The sequence below is a fragment of the Macrotis lagotis genome, chromosome X (genome assembly GCF_037893015.1).
Source record: "Macrotis lagotis isolate mMagLag1 chromosome X, bilby.v1.9.chrom.fasta, whole genome shotgun sequence".
In the NCBI taxonomy this organism is placed as follows: Eukaryota; Metazoa; Chordata; class Mammalia; order Peramelemorphia; family Peramelidae; genus Macrotis; species Macrotis lagotis.
This window is the reverse complement of record NC_133666.1, coordinates 370,503,342-370,525,561: the sequence shown is the minus strand read 5'-3', so window position 1 is coordinate 370,525,561 and position 22,220 is coordinate 370,503,342.

Sequence of the window (22,220 nt, the reverse complement as noted above, 5' to 3'; positions counted from 1 at the left end):
TATTCTCAGCTCCGTCCAGGAAGGAGGTCATCACTGTGAGCCCCAAGCTGAAGCAAGCCACAACAAATGGTGCCAAAACCCGGGATCCACCCAAAACCTGAGGGACGCCTCAGAATTTGCACTCATCCTTGTGGGCTAATGTAAGTGCCCCACATAGACCTGTCTTTGAAAGTCCCCTCACCCCAGTGACCCCACGGCTTCTAGAGCCACCTGTAGTCCCTTAAAATAATGGGGAATCTTCCCCCTTCTTCCCAAGATACTGAAGTATGGCTTATTAAACCTCTTCCTAAATTCCCATCGCCTGAAATGCTCTGAAAGAGAATGTAAGATAACACTCCAGGCAGTTTTGGCTTTGTCCCCCTGGATTGAAGCTGGCCATATCCTGGATCCTGATATTTGGGGGCATATTTTGACACTTGCCTGAGATGCATGGTGACTTTTCTCCCCGTCTGCCTTTCTATCCTATTGTCACATACACACCTGCCTTTCAGGGAGAGAGGAGGGACCTCAAAATATTTTACAGGCAGCCTTAGACACAGAGAAATCAAGGGCAGAGAGCCAGTGCCATGTCACTGAGGTCTGTGATGAGGGCACTCAAAACTGATGAGAAATCCACTCGCCTCCCCACCTCCTGAGACCTCCCCAGACCCCCGCATGACAACCCCACACCAAAGCCTCCTCTTCTCTACCCTGACTTGCCTCAGGAAGATGGCTTGATCCAGCCTCCCCCGAAACATCAAGATGCTCCCCCCGCCTCCTCAGCAGCAAATAACAACTTCATGGATGCCTGTCAGATGAGAGCTTTTTCCTGGGTCTATTGATAACCAATACCAACCCTCCCCTCTCCTCAAGGGGATTTCAGCACTCCTTGTCAGCATGGTCCCCTTCTCATTTCCCCGACCCATACCACAGGTTTATGTAGCCTTTACAGATACAAACAGAAAGCACCTGGGCTATGTAATCTACAGAAATGGATCCACTGTATTCACTCACAGAAGCCCTCACACCCAGTCTGTGCAATGGGCAGAATTGCAAGCCCTAGCCTTGGTCCTTGCACGCTTCCCTTCCTACCCCATCCTAACTCAAGGGAGAGGGGTTGCTTGTGTTTTTCCCACAGGTTGCACTGCCCCACTGTGTATTCCCCACTGTCTGATCCAACCTGCCTCTCTAGATGATGCTAGTTGCAGCAGCGGCAGCAGCAGTCCGCCGCCCCTTCCATCTTCCAGATTGCACTAGCTCTGTAGCAGTCCTGACCAAAGAAATGCAGAGAATGTCTCTAAACAACAATAGATGAAACCAGAGACACAGAGGACAGAGGGGGAAGAGACGATCCCCCCAACCTCCCCGCAGAGCTCCAGGAGGAGCTCTTTACCTTGGCAAAAAATAGCGATGGACTTTAAACCTAGAGGACACTTGTTTCTTCACCAACTCCTTGTTACTATGCCATTCCTGCTGAACACCCCAAAAGTATGGGTCATCCTTCAGTGGACACTTATCCCCTTCCCCCCAATTCTTTTACCCGTAGGTTATGATGCATCTCTTTTCCCTGCCCTCTTTTCTAGTAGTGGAACCGTGCGTCTCACCACACTCACTGGAAGAACAAGCAGCCACACCATTTCCCAGGACTCTTAATTTCCCAGGACTCTTAATGTTTCCAATTCTGTTGGTCCTTTGCACATCTGTACTTGGTCCCACTAACCCTTTCATTTCAAGGGGACCTTTTTGCCTTTGACTCCTCTGCTATGCAGATCAAACACCACACACCCCTCCCTGCTCTTTTCTCCCTGACACTGGACACTCCCCCTGCTTCTAGTCCCCACAGATCCCCTGGACCCTGTGTAAAAGCCCCTGTCAGTTCCCAACTCAGTGTTTATTATGACCATCCAGGTCCCCCCAGCCCTTAATGAAAAACAAGGGGAAGATATGGGAACACAGGCTATTCTAAAGGCCCCACCTTTTGGACAGTCTCAGGAGCTGGCATGCCACCCTGAGAGATAAGGTGTGACAGAGTCCTTGGGAGCTGGTCATTCTCTCCCACAGCCCAAGGGCAGAGGACACAGCTGTGTTTTACCACCTACCCCCTAACATACCCCCTTATCCTCTAATGCAAGACACTGCATGTACACCCTGCTTGTGCACGCCTCCATTATCTCATTTTCTTTGTTCTACCCCAGAAGATCTAACAGTATATATGTAGAAGCTAAGCAGTAATAAATTTGAGCTGGAGGCATAAGGCAGTTATGGCTTGACTCCTTATTCTCAGCTCCCCTCTGGAAGGGAGGTAGTTTCTGTGGGCCCCAAAGTAAAGCAAGCCACAACAATTTACAAAAATACAAACTGCCCAGATCAACAGAAGAGGAAATAAAATACTTAAATAACCCCATTTGAGAAAAAAGAAACTGTCCTCAATAATCTCCCTAAGAAAAAGTCTACAGATAGATTTAGAAGTGAATTCTACGAAAATTTCAGGATCAATTATTTCCTATTTTACATAAGCTATTTACAAAAGAGTAACAGGAATTCTTTCAAATTCTTTTTATGACACCAATATGGTACTGATACCTAAACAAGAAACAAAGAGGCAAAGAAAATTAGAGCTTTATCTCCCTAATAAATAATGATGCAAAAAAATCTTAAATTTTTAGCAAAGTAATCTTAATACAAGTTATTACAAGGATAATATATGATTATCAGGTAGGATTTATACCAGGTAGGCAAGAATAAGTATTAGGAAAATACTCAATATAATTAAACATATAAATAACACGAACAAAAATCACATGATGATTTCAATCGATGATGAAAAAGCATTTGACAAAATACCACATCCATTCATATGAAAAATAGTAGAAAGTAAATGGAGTTTTCCTTAAAAAATAAGCAGTTTATATCTAAACACAGAAACAAATATTATATGTAATTGTGAATAAACTCAGAGCATTTGAAGTAAGATCAAAGGTGAAACAAGGATGCCTATTATCACCATTACTATTTGATATAGTATTAGAAATGTTAGTTTTAGTATTAAGAGAAGAAAAAGAAATTGAAGGAATCAGAATTGACAATGAAGAAGCAAAGTTTTCATTCTTTGTAGTTGATATGATGGTACACTTAGAGAACTTAAGAAAATCATCTAAAAAATTATTTGAGGGGCAGCTAGGTGGTACAGTGGATAGAGCCCCAACCATGGAGTCAGGAGTACATGAATTCAAATCTGGCCTCAGAAACTTTCTAATTATCTAGCTGTGTGGCATTGGGCAAGCCACTTAACCCTATTTGCCTTGAAAAAATTAAAAAACAAACTCTTTGAAACAATTAACAAATTCATTCAAGTAGCAGGATATAAAATAAACCCACATAAATCATCATCATCATTTCTATATATGAACAACAAAGCCCAAGAGAAAGAAATAGAGAAATTCCATTTAAAGAAACTGCAGATAACATTAAATGCTGGAGAATCTATTTTCCAAGGCTAATCCAGAAATTGTATAAACTCAATTACCAAGCACTTTTCACCCAAATAAAATCATATCTAAACAATTAGAAAAATGTCTACTGCTCATGGTTAGGTCAAGCTAATATAATCTAAATGACAATTCTACCCAAATTTGATTACTTATTCAGTGCAATATCAAACTAACAAAAAATAGTAGCAAAATGTATCTGTAGAACAAAATATCAAAAATATCATGGGGAAACTGGTGGAAAAAATGTACATGTAAGTGGCCTAGCTGTACCAGATCTAATAAACTACTATGAAGCAGCAATCATCAAAACTGCATACTACTGAATAAGAAATGGAGCAATGAATCAGTGGATTAGAATAGTTTCAAAAGAAACAGTAGCAAGTGGCTACAGTAATCAACTATTTTCCAAATCTAAAGACATTGGCTTCTAGGATAAGAACTACCTATTTGACAAAAATGTTGGGAAAATTGGGAAATAATATGGCAAAAATTTAAGCATAGATCCACATTTCACACTCTATACCACAAGGTCAAAATAGACACAGGATTTAGACATAGAGTATGACACCATAGACCAATTTATTGGGCAAGAAATACTCTATTTGTCAGATCTATGGAAAAGGAAGAAATTTATGACCAAGCAAGAAATAGAGTACATTATAAATTGGAAAATGGATGGTTTTGATTGTATTAAATTTAAAAGTTTTTGCACTAATTATACCAATGCTGCCAAAATTAGAAGGAAAGCAGAAGCCTTTGAAACAATTTTCAGATTTCTAAAATATATAGAAAATTGTATCAAATTTAAAAGTTACAAGGTTTTCCTCAATTGATAAATGGTGAATATACAGTTTTCAAATGAGGAAATTAAAGCTGTATCTTGTCAAATGAAAACAAATCCTCATTGTGTCATTTAATCACTTTTTCTGATTCTCATGTGAGCACTTGTCCAGTTAGAATTCTTCATGAAATATTTTTTTGACAAGTGTACAATTGGTAATTGAATATGACCACAGCCCATCATATTTGGATTCTTAGTATTAAGATTTCAATGCTTGGCCATTTGGCTCAAGAAGGTCTCCCATATCTGGTATCTTATCTTTCCAGGTATTTTTCAGGACCTTGCTAAGATAATTTAAGTAATTTAGTTTATTGGTATGGCACTAGTTGACTATAAAGGTTTAACATGCAAACAGCAGTGAGGTTAGCTCAAGGATCTATGAACTTTTAGTTTGGTTTTCTATTATATTTCTTCTTTCTTCAGGAGACTTCCAAAAAACTGAACTAGCCCTAAAATGTGTGTGCCAACTTCATTATCAATGTGTTTCTCTTTGGAAAGTATTCTGCAAAGATAAGTGAATTTATCCATAGTATTCAAAACTTTTTCATTTGTTTTAACCAGATGTTAAAGTGTACCTTGTTTTATTGGTATTCAATGTTAAATTAAAATTAGCACAAGCAGCAGAGTATCAGTCCATATTTTGTTGTATCTGAACTTCAGAGGTTTTATTTACTGCATTATCATCTGTAAAAAGAAAATCAAACAACAACACTCCCTCTACTTTGGTCTTGGTTTGTAGTCTTCAAGTTGTGTAATTTACCATGAGTGAAGTAGTTGACTTTTTTCATCCTCTTTGAAGATGATTGATAACATGGCCAAAAACAAAATGCTAAAATAATGGAAGGAAGGTCATAGCCCTGTTTCATTTCATTGATTTACCAGGAAATCATGAGAACATTGTTCACTATTCAGAATCTGAGAAAATATGCCATCATTAAGTATTGGCAACCAAATTTTGACATAAATCTCAATAAATCCTCACAGCTGATAGTATCAAGGGCCTTGGTCAGATCTGTAAATGTTTTATAGAGACATCTATTTTTCTGGCATTTTTTCTAGAGTTGACAGGTAGCAAACACTATATCAGCTGTACCTCAACACTTTCTGAAGCCACACTGATTCTCAGATAGATGATCACCTTCCAAGTGAAGGATCAAACCAACAAGTAGGACTCTAGCAAGAATCTTGCCAGAAATGACCCTTGTAGTTGTCACAGTACAATCTTTTCCCTTTACCTTTATAGATATGGATAGAGGCATCCTTGAATTCCTGGAGGATAATCTCCTCTTCAAGTAATAAAACCTTGAAATCTTTCATATAAGCAGTGTACCAACCCCCCATCTTGTAAATCTGAGCTAGAATAGAATCAGCCCAGGTGCTTTGCTATATGAAAGAAGCCAAATTGAATTCAAAATCTCTTTTTCACCTGAATCTTCAGCAAGAGACAGATTGACTTCAGCAGACTATTATCTACTTTTATCTATATGACTTTGGACAAATTCTTTTAATTCTCTGAGTTTCTTATTCCTCTTCTGTAAATTGTGAGTATAATACTAAATTATTTTCCTCAAATTTAACATGGTTAACTCAGAGATGTGAGAAATTTTTTCGGTCTCATGAACTTAAACAAAACTTATGGCCAAGATTAGATTCCATATACTAACTGATTTTTAAAAAGTTATTCCTACATCACTCACTTCCATAGCAAATCAAAGTTGTGAATGAAATCATTAGATAGGAATAAATATACATTGACTATAGAGCCTGTTCTTTTTTAGTGATGTATTCCTCTTTTAACTAATTGCTGAGCAATATGGTTGTTCTCAAGTCATTTCTATGAGTAGATTGGGAATCCTCTCTCTACTTTCTCTACCTTGAATCCACCTATCCATGGCAATGGCATTTCTCCCAATGGCTCAAATTTCAGATTCAGTGAAAATTTAAATTACTTTTGGATAAAAATTAAACAAAAAAGGGGGGAGGCTGATAAAAGTGGGGGGAAATCTTCAGCCAGAATAAAATTTGCATAATCATCACAAAAGTAAAGATAGAACAAATATGATTTTCAAGTTGATTTCTTTTTTCTATGGCAGCTGAATATCTGAGAATATATTTTAAAACTTGTAGATGGTCCAAGATTGATATGATTTTGAATTTCCTTTATTAAGCATGATTTCAATACTTGTAAGAATACAATTTAATATGTACCAATAATATTTATGTCATTTTAAACATTATACATTTATTTATTCTTATGAATATTGAATTCTATTCTTCTGACTTTATGGCAACAATGTCAAGAGGTATTCCATATTCAATTATATCTGTTATTAGTGATTTTGCTACAAATTGACAAGAGTTGATTTTCAGCATGGTAGCAGGGTTACTTTGGATCAGGAATTTGCTTCTGTATGAAAATTCATTTAATGGCATTAAAAGCATGATTTATTGAACAAATGCTGATTTAAATACTTTGCTGAATTTTGACCTTATTTAATATGATTGAACTTTCCTACAAGGAAAATCTCAGTATTATTTTGCATTTCAAGGACTTATTTAAAAACAGGCAACTGAAAAGTAACCTTCCTATCCTGTCCTATCTTTCACATGAAGAAGTTATATTTTGGGGAGCTACATTTTAGGAAAGGAACTGTCAGGTAGGAAAGTGTCTTGAAGGGGATAAATATAAAAAGCAGGGGTCTAGATGCTGTGGCATTACAGAAAATGGTTGAAAAGTCTAGATGTTGGAATTCCATCCAAGATGGTGGAGAGAAGACAAACACTGTGTTAAGGTCTCCTGGTTTCACCTCAAAAATAACATGAAAGAAACATATTAACAGAAATTTGATTGACAAAACCAAAAAGAAAATCTAGGAGAACACCTACCAAAAGGTCTGTCTCAAGGGACTGTGGGTAAATCTGGAGCAAAGAGCAGCAGGAGTCAGGGTGAAGATAGAGGACCAGCCTTAGCCATGGAGGCTTTGGTGAAAGGTGGGTCCAAGGACGAACTTTAACCATGGAATTTTTGACTGTGGGAGCGGAGGTCTGGTGAGTCCCCAGACAGGCTGGAGGAGGAGTTCCATCTCAGAGTTGCAGAACGCTGCTGGACATCGACCCAGGGCTCAGGGGGCCCTGAGCTCCATAATTTTAGTGGAGCCATCTTCCTAGAACAAATACTAACATGCCCCCCCATCGCCTCAGGCTCAAGTGTGGGCAACAGAACTCCCTCAGCTGAAAGGGAGATTAACTACCTCTCATAAGGCCCAGACCACATAGTTCAAAACAATTCACTTGTCCTCACCACTGGCCCTCACTCTCTCCAGGCCTAGAGAGAGTGACTCAGACACTCCAGAGGAAACAACCAGCACTCCCTACTAGCCAACCTACTTGGAGTAATTAAGCCAAATAAACAAAACCTCTTGGGTTTTCCAGAAGTATGTAAATTTACCCAGGAAATTGTGAAACTGGGCCTCCTTTAACCAGCCATTCACGAGATGTTTTTGTTATAAAAAGTCTGGGTTTCCAAAAATAAATTTAGTAGATATATACATTCCAATCTTGTGTGTTTGGGTATGTATTCTACTGGACCTAACTCTCAGAAGTTCATCACCAGACCCACACCAGAGCTATGACAAGTGATTCAAGCCCTCCTCCAACAAAAGTTACTAGGAAAATGAAAAAAGGCCAGTGGGGGGCATTGAGAATTACTTTGAAAGCACAGATGCTAACCCATAAACATCTAGAACTTCGGAGGAGAATATGAATTGGTCTTTATCCCAGAAAGACTACTTTGAAGAAATCAGGAAGGAGTTTAAAAATCAATTGGAAAAATTGGGAAAATAAACTAAAGAGAAAATGAACATTTTGCAACAAGAAAGCAAATCCTTGGAAAATAGAATTGGAAAATGCAAAATGAGACATTCTCTAAGATACCAATTGGACAAATGCAAAAAAACCCTCTCAAATCTATGCTTAGGCAAATGGAAAAACTCTTACAAAAATAGAAGTGACCATTTGGAAAAGGAGTTAAAAAAGTTAAATGAAGATAATTCTTCTCTTAAAAAAAAGATTGGAATCTGTAGAAACTAATGACTTCATGAGGCAACAACATTCTGTTAAACAAAACCAAAATATTGAAAAAATAGAAGAAAATATAATATATCTCACCATCAAAAACGCTGACCTCCAGAATAGATTGAGGAGACACAACCTAAGTATTATTGATTTTCCTGAAAACATTGAAGAGGAAAAAAATCCTGGATTTAATATTACAGGATTTAGTGATGGAAAATTGCCCTGATATCATGGAACCAGAGGGCAAAATAGTTATTAAAAGAATACATTGATCCCCTCCAGAAAGGTATATTAAAATTAAAACACCAAGGAATATTCTGACCAAATTAAAGAAGTATCAAATAAAAGAGAATATCCTGCAAGGAGCCAGAAAGAAACAATTTAAATATCAAGGAACCACAGTTAGTATTACATAGGACCTCACTGTGTCAACATTAAGGGATCGAAGGGCCTGTAATGAGATATTCCAAAGGACAAGGGAGCTTGGAATGCAGTCAACCCCCCCCCCCCATACATCTAAACTGAGCCTTCTCTTCCAGGGCAAAAGGTTGACCTTTAACAAAATGGGAGACTTCCAACATTTCCTGATGAAAAGACCAGAGCTAAAAAGAAAATTTAGACATCAAACAGATGCCTCAAGAAGATAAAGAAAAAAACTGCTACCCAATTAGATGCAACTGGCTATATTCCCATTTGGGAGAAAATTCTCATAGCTCTTGAAAATTGTAGATCTATTAGAGAGAAAATATACTTAGCCAGAAGTGATGGAGACTCATGACTTAGTCATGAAACTGCTATTCAATAAGATGAAAAATGGCTATATTGCTACCTGGGAGACAGTCTCTAATAACTATTGAGAATTGCAACTCTATTAGAGAGAATATACGTAGCCAGAAATGATGGACACTCATGACTTTTCTGAGACTTGGATAGAATGATATAGAAAACAATACCACTTTAAAAAGGGGGACAGTAAGGAGACAGGAGGATGGAGGAAATTGAATGGGTTAAATGCCACTACATAAAGAGGTACAAATGACCTATTGCATCAGAGGGGAAGAAAGGAAGAAGGGAAAATCACCTGAATCTTATTCTCATCAGATTTGGTTTAAAGTTAACATACATACACTTAGTCCATTAAAGAAACTTATCTTACCTTTCAAACATAAAAAGAGGAAAAGGGGAGTGGGGAGGAAAAAGGGAATTAACAGAAAGAATGGAAGGAGTAAAGGTTAAAGTGAAAGGGGAAAGAAAGGGGAGGGGTTGGATATAGGAGGGCAAATATTCTGAAGTTAGTGGTATTCAGAAACAAAATACTGGCAAATATGGAAAAAGTGAAAAAAGGAGAAAAATACAAATAGAGGAAAGATAGTATTGTGGGCTATAAAGAGTTAATAATTATAAAATTGAATGTGAATGGGATAAACTCTCCCTTGAAATGTAAGCAAATAACAGAATGGATTAAAAACCAGAATCCTACAATATGCTGTTTACAAGAAACTAATTTGGAAGCAGAAAGGTGCATGTAGAGAAAAGGTAAAAGGTTGGAACAAAATATATTTTGCTTCAGCTGAAATGAAAAATTCAGGAGTAGCAATCCTTATCTCAGACAAATCAGCAAGGAAAAATTAATCTCATTAAAAGAGATAAGGAAGGAAATTATATCCTCCTAAAAGGTAACATAGACAAAAATGTAGTTTCGATACTAAATATGTATGCACCCAGTGGTATAGCAGCCAAATTCTTAGAGGAGAAGTTGAAAGATTTAGAGGAAGATATAGACAGCAAAACTCTATTAGTGAGACATCTCAACCTCTTGTTCTCAGATTTAGATAAATCTAACCATAAAATAAACAACAAGGAAGTTAAGGAGGTAATATAGATTGTTAGAAAAACCTAGACAAGATTGACCTGGGGAGGAAATGGCAATTACACAAAAATTGACCATGTACTAGGGCGTAAAAACCTAATGATCAAGTATAGAAAGGCAGAAATAGGCAATGCATATCCCTCAGGTCATAATGCAGTAAAAAGTACATGCGATAGTGCTCCAAGGAGATATAGACCCCAAACTAATTGGAAGCTAAATAACCTCTTTTTAAAAATGATTGAATCAAACAACAGATTCTGGAAATAATTAATTACTTCATTCTAGATAATGACAATTATGAAACAATATACCAAAACAAACAGGATATATTCAAGGCAGCTATCAGGGCATATAGTATATCTTTAAAAGTTTACATGAATTAATTGGAGAAAGAGGAAATAAATGAGCTAAATGTGCAACTAAAAAATCAGGAAAGGGCAAATTAAAAACCCCAATTAAATACCAAATTAGAAATTCTAAAAATTAAAGGAGAAATTAATAAAATCTAAGGCAGGAAAGTAATTGTACTAATAAATAAAACCAAGAACTGGTCTTATGAAAAAAACAATAAATTTGATAAACCTCTGATTAATTTGAATAAAAAAAGAAAAAGAACCCAAATTGCTAGTATCATAAGTAAAAAAGGTAAACTTACCACCAATGAGGAAGAAATTAAAGTAATAATTCAGAAATATTTTGCCGTACTCTATGCCAACAAATTTGACAATCTACATGACATGGATGGATATTTACAAAAATACAAGTTGCCCAAATTTAATGAAGAGGAAATTAAAAACCTAAGTAAACCTATCTCAGAAAAAGAAATTGGATGAGCCGTTATTGAATTCCCTAAGAACAAATCTCCAGGGCCACATGGATTCACAAGTGTATTCTTTCAAACATTTAAGGAGCAATTGGTTCCAATTCTATATAAACTCTTTGGAAAAGTAGATCAAGACAGAACTCTGCCTAACTCTTTCTATGACACCAATATGGTGCTGATACCTAAACCAGAAGAATTGAAATAGAGAAAGAACATTATAGACCTATCTCCCTGATGAAGATAGATGCAAAAATCTTAAATAAAATCTTAGCAAAATGATTACAAGTTATCATAAAGATAATACATTATGATCAAGTAAGATTTATCTCAGGAATGCAGGGTTGGTTCAATATTAGGAAAACTGTTAGTATAATTAAATATATCTATAACATACCAATCAGAAAACATATGATCATATCAATAGATGCTGGAAAAGATTTTGATAAAATACAGCACCTATTCCTACTAAGATACTAGAGATTGTAGGAATAAATCATCAATAGCCTATAGTTTGTTTCATCTTACTGTAGAGGAAAAAAAATTCTTAATGATTTGACCTACTTAAAGTTGGAATGGTCTACTTTTGAAGTAAGAGGTTACACATTCCAGGAATTTTTTAAATAATGGCTCAATAATCACTGGTTGGTATTAAGTGATATGCATACACATACACACACACACATACAAACATGCACACAAACACACAGACACACTCACATATTTATTAGTCATGGAGGAAGGGGGGTGATTTACTTTGCTGCTTCCACTGCTCATGGCCACCTGCTTCTATGATAAACTGTTTCATGAGAGGTCACCCCTTTGGTTGCTACTTGACTATAATCTCATTGCCTCTAGTGATTGACATTGTTGGAACTGTCTGTGTCTTCCTGTTCCAAATAGCTACTTGCTCTGGGACCATGTGAACTTTCTCCTTCATACTCTTTAATGACTACAAGCCAATACTAAAGTGAAGGGAGTGTTGATGCATGATATTTTGTTTGCAGATGATTGTGAACTCAATGCAGCCTCTGAAGCTGAGATGCAACAAAATAGGGATCAATTCTCTGCTGCTTGGGTTAATTTTGCTCTAACAATTAACACTAAGAAAACATAAGCACTCCATCAGCCAGAACCACACCATTCATATGTGGAAACATTGATTAGAACAAATGAAGAACTTTTGTGTACTGTGGAAACACCTTGGCAGTGTCCTTTACATGGAGGTACACACTGACAATGAGATTAACATTCTCAATGCTAAAACTGGCTCAGTACCAAACTATTGTTTTGACTTCATTGCTATATGCCTGTGAAACCTGTACAATCTATCTGCAAGTGCCATCTCAGGAACAGAATCACTTCCATTTAAATTATCTTAGGAGGATTCTGAAGATCAATGGGCAGGAGAAGATACCAGACACTGAAGTCCTTTCTTGAGTTAAACTGTCTAGCATTCCAACATTATTGTAGAAAGTGCAATTATGATGGACTGGACATATTGTTACAGTGCCAGACATAAGCTTGCAAAAGGAAAAAAACGACTATTTTATGTAGATCTCACACAGGATAAGTGATCATAAGGGACTCAGAAGAAGCGATACCAAGGCACCCTGAAGATCTCTTTGAAGAACTTTAGAATTAAATGTACAACTTGGGAGATACTGGCACAGGACTACCCAGCATGGTGTGACCTTATCAGTGAGGGTGCCCCACTCTATGAGGAATGCAGAATTGAAACAGGTCAAAGAAAATGTGACATAAGTAAATTTTAGAGTACCCACCCCAAGTGTTCCCGTGGACTATTTGTGCCCAACCTGTGGTAGTACATTCTGAGCTCATATTGGTCTGATCAACCTCAGTCTGACACACTGAAATTTTTCTCAAACAATGTGTTGTCATTTTGGTCTTCTTCAGTAATTAAGGTCAAGGAAAATCATATATTTCCAAAAGAGGAATAAAGAAAAAGAATAACTGAGTTCCCAAAGAAGGAATCCAGATTACTTTGAATAGGCTACATCATTCATGACTGATAATTAATTAGTTTGACTCTATAAGTTCACTGAGTCCCAGCAATGGATTTTTTTTCAATGGTAAAGGTCTTATAATCTCATCAATTTGAATTAGGAATCTAATCAAATTGATCGCTGAATTAAGATTACATCAGATTTTTAAGAAAATTTTCCCAATTTGATCAGGTATACCCTTGACTTCTGGCCTGTTTGAATTATCTATATACCTTTCTCCCATCACACACACACACACACACACACACACACACACACACACACACAGACACACACACACACAAAACCACTTAAATGGCTGCAACCACAGAAAATAAAATGGAAGATTTGGGTAAGAAACTATATATTTATATTCCCAATTCTACAAATTTAGGGTGGCATTTTGTAAATTAGAAATTATTTATGTAGTTTTAGATTAATCATCTCTTTTTGATTGTCAACATTATACTCATCTAAAATGTTTACTTTTATATATTCAAAATATTAACTTGGAAAACATTTATGCAATTTAAAAATATAAAAAAAGACCTTGATATTACAATTAACACAGGTATTCAAGTAAAAATAATTCATCAGGAGAAGATGTGAGTGAAGAGTGTTATAGGTTTAGGAAACCACAGAAACACAATCATGGGTTTGGAAAAATTAACTTTTTATTTTATTTTTTTCACTGAAATTACTTTATGTAGATTTAACATCATTTAATTCATAAAATAGCTATTCACTGACTTTCAAAGAATATGCAAGTCATTTCTACAGAGCCATTTGGTAAAATACAATGATCCAAAATAACAAAAACAAAAACAAAAATCAACCAAAGTCAGATTATACCCATGGCAAAGTCAGAAAATCTGAGTCTAAATCTGACTTAGATTTGGATTAGTTATGATACTACCTGTAAGATCCTGGACATGCCACTTTGATTCTACTGTCCTCAACTGCAAAGCAGTGATAATTTCACCTATGTTTCAGTCTTGTTGAGAGGATTAGATGAGAAATTAAATGTAATGTATTTAATATAGTGCCTATCAAATTACAAGCACCATATAAATTTTAGCTAACAAGGAGGGATAAATTCTCTATTTTCTGAACTCAGTAAAGGAGATTGGATACCTTGAGATCTGCCTGCTCTTTATTCCATTTACTTCTCCATTCTTATTCATTCTTCCCCATTCTATCTTTTCTATCTTTTACCCTCCATAATTTCTTTATTTTACCTCCCTTCACCTGATCAATCCTGAAGTTTCCTGTGTAAGCATACATGGTTATTCTTGAGAGAAAAAAGAAAATCATTGTAACAACTAGATAAATTAATTCATGCAATGTCTAACACCTCTGGACTTCTCACTTCCAGAAAAGGGTTGGAAAATTATGTTATCACTGCTATATAGCATTCAAAGAGTTTGGAGACACTGAGAATATTCTGGTTACTACAAACTTGTTTTCATGAAAAAAAGATCTATTCTCAGAACAATCAGAGGGCAAGATACTCTGGTAGAAGATGTTACACTCTTTTTGTGGAAGCACATTGCATCTCAAAACAGGGAGTACACAAGATATTCGCAGCATTATATACCGTTTTTAAGAACATTTCAGATGATTAAAATTTGGTTTTGTAAATGCCAATCTTGGCTTTCAAAAACTTGGACTTTTCATCATAGTCATGTTGTATGAGAAACAAAGGAAAACTGAGAAGCCAAAATAAATATTAATGTTATTAAAATTATTATTACTACTATGTGTCTCTGGATAAGGTACTTAAAACTTGCCTCAGTTTTCTTATCTATAAAATGAGAATAAATAACATAACCTCAGGGTTGTAGTGAGCATTAAATGAGATAATATTATTAATTCAATTAACCTGCTATAAATGATATAAAGATAGATTTTTTTTAAGTCTAAGGCAAACCATTCAATTACACTAAAACAAGTCTTTACTCCAGCTACTAATGCTAATGATGTCAAAATCGATAAGTTCCATGATGTATATCTTATGGAAATAATAACAAAAAAAATCATATTCATTATAGGGAATTTTAGTGTTTAAGCAGGTACATCAAAGTATGAAATTTAATTGGCATAAGATGGGAGTGTGGCCTGGGAGAAGAAAAGGAAGCAGTGCAGAGACTAACAGAGTTTTGTCAAGACAATCCATAGCAAACACCTATTTTTCAACAACTCAAAAGGTCACTCTACATATGGGCATCATCAGATGTTCAATATCAAAATTAGATTGATTATATACTTATCAGCCAAAGGTGGAAAAGCTCCAAAGAATCAGTTAAAGCAAGATCTGGATCTGACAATTGTTCAGACCATGTATTTTCATTGTAAATTTCAGACAAATTGAAGAAACTAGGGGAAAATATCATACCATATAGGCAAAATCTAAAGAAAATCTATTATGAATATGAAATTAAAATGTTTAATAGATTTAAGGATTATATTTGGTAGAAAAGTTGCAGAAAAACTGTGGAAAGAGGTTAACAATGTCATTCAGAATGCATTATCAAAAAAGTATCTCAGAAAAAAAGAGGAGAGAGAAAAAAACTAAAAGGCTATCTGATGGGATTTTACATATTACTAAGGAAAGAAGGAAAGTAAAAGATTAAGGAGAATAAAGATATGCCCTACTGAACGCAATTTCAGAGAATAGCAAGGAGAGATAGGAAGGTTTACTTAAACAAATAATGCAAAAAAATAGAAGAAAACAGTAGAATAAGAAGTTCCAAAGATCTCTTCAAAGTGAACATTTCAATCAAAAATAGACATGATTAATGACAAAAATGGTAGGTACTTAACAGAAGCAGAAGAGATTAAGAAGAGATGGCAACATTCAGAAAATCTACTCAAGAAAGTTTCTACTATCATGAACAAGAATAATGGTGTGGTCGCTGATCTAGAATGAACCTTAACAAACACTGCAAACAACAAGGCTAGTGAAGGTGATAGAATTCCAGCTGAGTAAAAATCCCCAAAGATGATGTAGTCTAAGTGCTGCAATCAGTATTCCAGAAAATATTGAAACTCAAAAGTGGACAAAGAATTGGGAGATATCAGTTTTTCTCACAATCCTCCAGAAAGGTGATGACAAAGAAGTTCAAATTAGCATAAAATTATTTTCATCTAACATCTAATATCCCAGCAAGATCATGTTTAAGATTCTCTAAGTTCAGCCTCAGAAATATGTGAACCAAGAATTCAAATAACCATAAGATGGTTTTTGAAAGGACAGACCAACTTGAGAAAAAATTACCAATAAAGGAAAGTGGCTTAGCTCTACCATATCCAAAACTAAACTATAAAGTAGCAGTCATCAAAACTGCCTGGTACTGGTTAAGAAATATAGTAATATATCTATGGATTAGGATAGGCTCAAAAGAAACATTGATCTCAGTTGAATGTGATGACAGAGAAATCATATCCTTTAGGAAGAAAAATAAAGTATGAGATAATAAAATTACAAAATAATATAAGGGGTTACTTTTTATAATTTTATGGTAATAGCCTATGGTCTTTGTTCAAAATCCATAGTTGGTTCTCTGGATACAGATGGTATTCTCCATTGCAGATAGCTCAAAATAGTTCCTGGTTGTTGCACTGAATGGATGCCCAAGTCCATCAGGGTTGAACATCACCCAATGTTGCTGTTAGGGTGTACAATGTTTTCATGGTTCTGCTCATTTATCTCAGCATCAGTTCATGCAAATCATTCGAGGCTTCCCTGAATTCCCATCTCTCCTGGTTTCTAATAGAATAATATTGTTCCATGACATACATATACCACAGTTTGTTAAGTCATTCCCCAATTGACAGACATTCACTTAATTTCCAATTTTTTGCCATCCACAAACAGGCTGCTATAAATATTTTTGCACAAGTCATATTTTTACCCTTTTTTCATCATCTCTTCAAGGTACAGACCCAGTGCGGTATCGCTGGGTCAAAGGGTATGCATATTTTTGTTGCCCTTTGGGCATAATCTGAAATTGCTCTCCAGAAAGGCTGGATGAGTTCACCAAAAATGCATTAGTGACCCAGATTTTCCACAACCCTTCCAACAATGATCATTATTCTTTCTGGTTATATTGCTCAGTCTGAGAGGTGTGAAGTGGTATCTCAGAGATGTTTTAATTTCCATTTCTCTAATAAGTAATGATTTGAAGTAATTTTTCATATGACTATGGATTGCTTTGATTTCCTCAGCTGTAGTTGCCTGTGCATATCTTTTGACCATTTGTCAATTGGGGAATGGCTTGTGTTTTTGAAAATTTTACTCAGTTCTCTGTATATTTCAGAAATGAGTCCTTTGACAGAAATACTAGTGGCAAAAATTGTTTCCCAATTTGCTACATTACTTTTATCTGTGCAAAAGTCTTTTTAATTTAATGCCATCAAAGTTATCCAGTTTGTTTTGAATGATGTGCTCTATCTTTTCCTTGGTCATAAACTGCTTCCCTTTCCATACAACTGACAGGTAAATTAGTCCTTGATCTTCTGGTTTGCTTACAATGTTGCTTTTTATGTCTAAATCCTGTATCCATTTGGATCTTATCTTGGTATAGGGTGTGAGGTGTTGGTCTAATCTAAGTTTCATCCATACTAATTTCCAATTTTCCAAACAGTTTTTGTCAAAGAGAGAGTTTTTATCCAAATGGCTGGACTCTTTGGGTTTATCAAACAGCAGATTACTATAATCATTTGCTGCTATTGCACCTAGTCTATTCCACTGATCCATGACTCTGTTTCTTAGTGAATACCAGACAGTTTTGAGGAAAGATGCTTTATAATGCAATTTTAGGTCTGGTAAGGTTAAGCCACCTTCTTTTGCCCTTTTTTTCCATTGAATCCCTGGAAAATTTTTACCTTTACTTCCCCATATGAATTTACTTACAAGTTTTTCAAACTCATTTTTAGGGCACTACAAAGGTAGTTTAGCTTTGGTAGGATTGTAATTTTTATTATATTATATTATATTGACATTTTTATTATATTATATTGTCATTTTATGATATTATGATATTATTTATTATATTAGCTTGATCTATCAATGAACAGTTGGTGTTTGCCCAGTTATATAAATCTTGCATGAGAAGAATTTTATAATTGTTTACAAAAAGGTTTTGCGTCTGATTCAGCAGGTAGACTCCCAGGTATTTTAATTTTCCGAGTTTACTTTGAATGCGATTTTACTTTCTAGCTCTTTTCTGCTGTATCTTGCTAGACATATATAGAAATTTTGAGAAGTTATGATGGTTTAATTTATATCCTGCTACTTTGCTAAAGTTCCTAATTATGTATAGTAGCTTTTTAGATGACTTTTTGGATTCTCTAAGTATACCATTATGTCATCTGCAAAGAGTGAGTTTTGTCTCCTTCTTCCCTATTCTAATTCCTTCAATTTCTTTTTTCTTCCCTTGTTGCTGAGGCTAAAATTGCTAATATAATATTGAGTAATAGTGGTGATAATGAGCATCCTTGTTTCACAGCTGATTTTATTGGGAATGATTCAAACCTCTTCCCATTGCATATAATGCTTGTTGATGGTTTCACATAGCTAATGCTTATTATTCTAAAGAACAAACCATTTATTCGTCCTCTCTCTAGTGTTTTTATTATGAATGGGTGCTGTATTTTGTCAAAATCTTTTTCAGTGTCTATTGATATGAGAATATGATTTTTGATAGGTATGTTATAAATATAATTAATTATACTAACAGTTTTCCTAATATTGAACCAACCCTGAATTCCTCGGATAAATCCTACTTTATCATAGTGCATTTACTTAGTGATAACTTTTTGTAATCATTTTGCTAATATTTTATTTCAGATTTCTGCATGTATATTCATCAGAGAGATAGTTCTATAATTTTCTATTTTCTTTCTCTGTTTTAATTCGTCCTGGTTTAGGTATCAGCACCATATTTGTGTCATTCAAAGAGTTATGCAGAGTTCTGTCTTCACCTCCAAAGAGTTTACATAGAATTGGAACCAATTGCTCCTTAAATGTTTGATAGAATTCACTTGTGAATCCATTTGGCCCTGGAGATTTCTTCTTAGGAAGTTCAATAATAAGTTGTTGAATTTCTTTTTCTGAGATAGGGTTATTTAGATTTTTAATATCCTCTTCATTTAATCTGGGCAAATTATATTTTTTAAATATTCATCCATTTTCACTTATATTGTCTGATTTATTGGCAAAGAGTTGGACAAAATAATTCTGAATTATTACTTTAATTTCTCCCTCTTTGGTGGTGAGTTCACCTTTTTCATTTATAATACTAACAATTTGTGGGGTGTCTAGGTAGGGTAGTGGATAAAGCACCAGCCTTGGTGTCAGGAGTTCCTGGGTTCAAATCCGGGCTTAGACACTTAATAATTACCTAGCTGTGTGGCCTTGGGCAAGCCACTTAACCCCTTTTGCCTTGCAAAAAAACCCTATAATGCTAGCAATTTGGTTTTCTTCTTTCTTTTTTTTTAATCATATTGACCAGAGGTCTATCAATCTTATTCGTTTTATCATAAAACCAGGTCTTGGATTTATTTATTAGTTCAATGGGTTTCTTGCTTTCAATTTTATTAATTTCTATTTTAATTTTTAGAATTTTTAATTTGATATTGAATTGGAGGTTTTTAATTTTTTTCTTACTCTAATTTTTAGTTGCATATTTAGTTCATTGATTTCTTCATTCTTGAATTTCTTCCTATAAGAATTTAAAGATTTAATATATTCCCTGACAGCCACCTTGAGTGTATCCCATAGGTTTTGGTATGTTGTATCATTATTGTTATTATCTAGGATGAAATAATGAAACCTTTCTATAATTTGTTGCTTGATCCACTCATTCTTTAAAAATGAGGTTATTTAGTTTCCAATTAGCTCTGTGTCTATATCTCCCTGGCCTAGTATTGCATATGATTTTTATTGCATTATGCTCTGAGAGAGTTATATTTACTATTTCTGCCTTTCTTCAACTGATCATTAGGTTTTTATGTCCTAGTACATGGTCAATTTTTGTGTAAGTGCAATGTACTGCAGAAAAATAAGCATATTCCTTTCTCTCCCCATTCAGTTTCCTCCACAGGTCTATCATTTCTAGGTTTTCTAAGAATCTATCTTCCTCCTTATCTACCTTCTTGTTTATTTTATGGTTCTATCTACCTAAACCTGGGAGTGGAAGGTTGAGGTCTCCCACTAGTAGGGATTTGCTGTCTATGTCTGCCTGTAGCTCTTTCAACTTTTCCTCTAAGAATTTGGATGCTGTCCCATTGGGTGCATACATATTTACTCATGAAATTATTTTATTGTCTATGGTACCTTTTAGGAGTATATAGTTTCCTTCCTAATCTCTTTTAATGCTATCTATTTTTGCAGCTGTTTTGTCTGAGATAAGGATTGCTACCCCTGCTTTTTTTCACTTCAGTTGAAGCAAAATATATTTTGCTCCAACCTTTTCTTTTTCTTTTACCTTTACTATCTGGAATTACATATATATATATATATATATATATATATATATATATATATATATATATGTATATATATATACATATATATATATATATCTTCTTCTTCAAATATGTTTCTTGTAAGCAACATATTATAGAATTCTGGTTTTTAATCACTTGGCTATTCACTTTTGTTTTAAAGGAGAGTACATCCCATTAACATTCAAAGTTATAATTACTAACTTTGTATTTCCCTCCATGTTATCTTCCTTCTGTTTGTATTTTCCCCTTTTTTCCCTTTATCCATATTCTCTAGTGTTTTGTTTCTGATTACCACCACTTCAGTGTGTTTTCCCTCTTATATCAATCCCCCTCCCTCTTTTTGCTCTTTCCCTTTCCCCCTTCTTCCCTTCCTTCTGTTAGTTCCCTTTTTATCTCCCCCTCCCCTTTTCTGCATTTTAATCCTTGAAAGGTAAAATAAGTTTCTTAAAATTGATTAAGTGTGTCTAAGTTAACTTTAAGTCAAGTCTGATGAGAGGAAGATTCAGGTCTTTCTCACCTCCTCCCTTCTTCCCCTCAATAACAATAAGTCTTTTGTACCTCCTGATAAAATGAGATTTACCACATTCAGTCTCCTTCCAACCTCCCTTCTCCTTACTGTCCCCCCTTTTCAGGTGGTATTATTTTTAAATCATTTTATCTAAGTCACAGAAAAGTTATGAGAATCTGTCACTTCTGGCTATGTATATTCTCTGTAATAGAGTTACAATTCTCAAGAATTATGAGACTCTTTTTCCCAAGTGGGTATATATCCAGTTTCATCTTATTGGATAGTCGTTTTTTTTTATCTTTTCATGTGTCTCTTGAGCCTCCTGTTTGATGTCTCAATTTTCTATTTTGCTCTGATCTTTTCATCATGAAATCTTGGAAGTATCCTATTTCATTAAATGTCCATCTTTTTCCCTGGAAGAGAAGGCTCAGCTTTGCTGTGTAGTGGATTCTTGGCTGCATTCCAAACTCACTTGCTCTTCAGAATATCTCATTCCAGACCCTTCAATCCCTTAATGTTGCTGAGGCCAGGTCTTGTGTAATCCTTACTGTGGCATCTTGGCATTTATTTTTTTTTCTTTCTGGATGCTAGTTGGATTTTATTCTTTTATCTGATAGTCCTGGGATTTGGCCACAATATTCCTTGGTGTTTTCATTTTAGGATCTCTTTCTAGAGGGGATTGATGTATTCTTTCGATAACTATTTTACCCTCTGGTTCCATGATATCAGGGCAATTTTCCATCACTAAATCCTGTAATATTAGGTCCAGGCTTTTTTCCCCCTCTTCACTGTTTTCAGGAAGGTCAATAATTCTCAGATTCTCCCTTCTTGAATGGTTCTCTAGGTCAATGGTTTTGCTGATGAAGTATTTTACATTTTTTTTTCTATGTTTTGATCCTTTGGTTTTGTTTAACACAATCTCATTGTCTCATGAAGTCATTAGTTTCTGCTGATTCCATTCTTTGTTTTAGAGAAGAAGAGTTTTCTTCCTTTATCTTTTGCAACTTCTTTTCCAGTTGATCCATTCTATTTTTGAAGGACTTTTCTATTTGCCCAAATGTAGTTTTGAGAGAATTATTTCCTTTTTGCATTTGCCCAATTGAGGATTTGAGAGAATCA